The sequence below is a fragment of the Lactuca virosa genome, chromosome 6 (genome assembly GCF_052849685.1).
Source record: "Lactuca virosa cultivar CGN04683 chromosome 6, Lactuca_virosa_CGN04683_v6, whole genome shotgun sequence".
NCBI classification, from domain to species: Eukaryota; Viridiplantae; Streptophyta; class Magnoliopsida; order Asterales; family Asteraceae; genus Lactuca; species Lactuca virosa.
Window position 1 is genome coordinate 77,928,179 of NC_136431.1, and position 2,534 is coordinate 77,930,712.

The window sequence follows — 2,534 nt, forward strand, 5'->3', positions numbered from 1 at the left end:
GAACATTGCATCTTGAAATCCTCTGGTCAATCTAAGCGATTTATATGATTAAGTTAATCATTTGTTCTAATTTGGTTTACTAATCATTTTCTGTTCTTGATTCGAGATGTCTGAAACGTATCATTCTCAAAATCAATTTTGATTTTGTTATTTGCTTGTGTTGTTTGAATTGATTTGCGTAATCTGTACCTCATCTCGATTGGGTGTTTATTGAGTGGAAATTTCGAAGTCTTGTGATGTACAGATGACGAACCGATGGTCAAACCAGAAAAGTATTCAAAGTCAAATTTAAAATCAATCTTTTTTCTTAAAATCAATCTTGGAATTGAATTGATTTCTGGTCTCGGAACTGGATTTTGGAGTGTATTGTCGACTGACTTGGAATCGGAATGGTCGTGTTCGCAATTGCTTGGACTAATTAAAGTCAAAATTTTGTGTTCGGGAACAAAAACGATTTGTAATTGCTTTAAAGACTTGTTCGCAATTGTCAAGTGGGTCTCGCAATCGGGGCTTAAATCGATCAGAACAAATGGAATTGGATTCGCAATCAGAACTGTAATTGAGCGATTAATACAGAACGAACTATTGATTCACAATCGGTTGATTCTGAGTGAGCCGACTCGCAATCGGAACTACGAATGGACTCGGAATCGGATTTCCTGTTAGCTCGGATTCGGAATTGTGAACCAGTGCTCGAAACCAATTGTTCGTTGTTGGATTGTTCGGAGTTTGGAACCTTTAGATTCGGAGTTGCTGTTGATTCGCTTTTGTCCGTTTCAATGGGGAAGAAGACTTAAGTTTCACTTCTTGTCCATGTATCTTTCGCAACTTGGCAGTTTTGGATCATTTTCAGAATTGGTTGCAAATCTAAAGGATAATGATGCAGAATTACTATTTAGTCCCCTGGCTTTCAGCAATGTGATAGTTTCTGCCCAATATTCAGAAGTGTTTGTAAATTTAAGGGATGATGAACATACTTGGGTTTTAATGCACATATTTTTCGTGAACGGTACATATGAGATTCCAACAAGTCTTGGCAGTTCGGAAATTCGTTTTTTGCGATATCGTCAAATTTTTTCATCTTTTCAGATTTTAAAATTCAATGTTTATTTCATTTTGTCGCGGGGGAGCATAGTATTTGTTTATCCATTCAAGATCATTCTCATGACCATTTGAAATTTTTATAATCACGTTTTTTATTATAAATAGGGGAGAATTTGATATGGTCATTCGAAATTGGATTGTGACTTTTCAAAATTGAAGATTTTTGATGAAGCTTGTGGTAGTAATGTTGGATTAGTGTCTAAGTCCATAACTATAATTGGTATGTACTTGACCCGATTTGGCATGGTCCATTTGGATTGCATGGCATCGGAACAGTTGGATAGAAAAAATAAGAAAAAAGATACTTATGATTTATATTAATATATTATAAGTTCTAGTATATTAATATGGAATCATATTATTTAATTAGTATTGATCAAGAATTAATTTAAAATTAATTTAGTGATCAAAAAGGAACTAATTAAATATGGACTCTTGTATATATAGGATGGGCCAAGTTCATTTAGGTTGGGCTAAGCTTTCATGTATAGTCCATGGAGTGTTTAACCCATGGATCCTATGTAAATGAAAGGTTATGGGTATTAGGGTTTACATTAATGTAACCCTAACCCTCCACACTATATAAAGAGGTCTCTAGTTCATGAAATTGGCACTAGTGTATAGTACACAAGAGGGCAAATCCAATTTCATAAGAGTAAACCTAAGTGTTCTTCTTCTCTAGTTATTCCAAGGGTTTTTGGTGTTGTGTGGACCATTTGAGGTGCAACACTTGGGGCACTAAGCTCTTAAAGTTTCAAGACTTCAAGCTCCATCAAAAGGTATGTCATTCTACTAAATTCTTGTATTGTATATACTTTATATTGTGCTAGTTAGGATGAAACCTTGGAATATTGAATATTTGTATGTATAATAGAGAAAACATAGATCCAAGGTTTATAGGGTTGCATGTACACCACAGGAGTGTTAGAATGCTCAAAGCCCATCAGTGGTATCAGAGCCAAGGCTTTTTTTCAATTATACTTGATGCAAATGGCTGAAAATCAAAGTTTTTTGCTGTCTGGACAGGGGACTCGACGATTACATGTGCAAATTCATCCAACTCGTCGAGTTGGTTCATGCACTCGACGAGTTGGACCCCCTGACAGTATTTTTTCGAGTTTTTTGGTTGGAATTAGACTAGGAACATTACCCTAAGCTGTTTTTGAACTTGTAAACCTGTTTTTGATGTGGTAATGTTCATGCTAATCCAATTTCAAAGATAATTGTCAATAGATTCATGTTTTGTATTAGTTTAATGGTTAGGCTAATTTCATGAAAATTGTTTGATTTGAATTATCATGTTCTTATGAGTTAGTTTAGATTAATAGAAAATTATGTGATAATTTTTTTCGATCCAAATTGATCTAAATGATGTTCATAATATGTGTTTTTGTAACTTGGCCTCAAGTTATATGAAAAGTCACATTTAT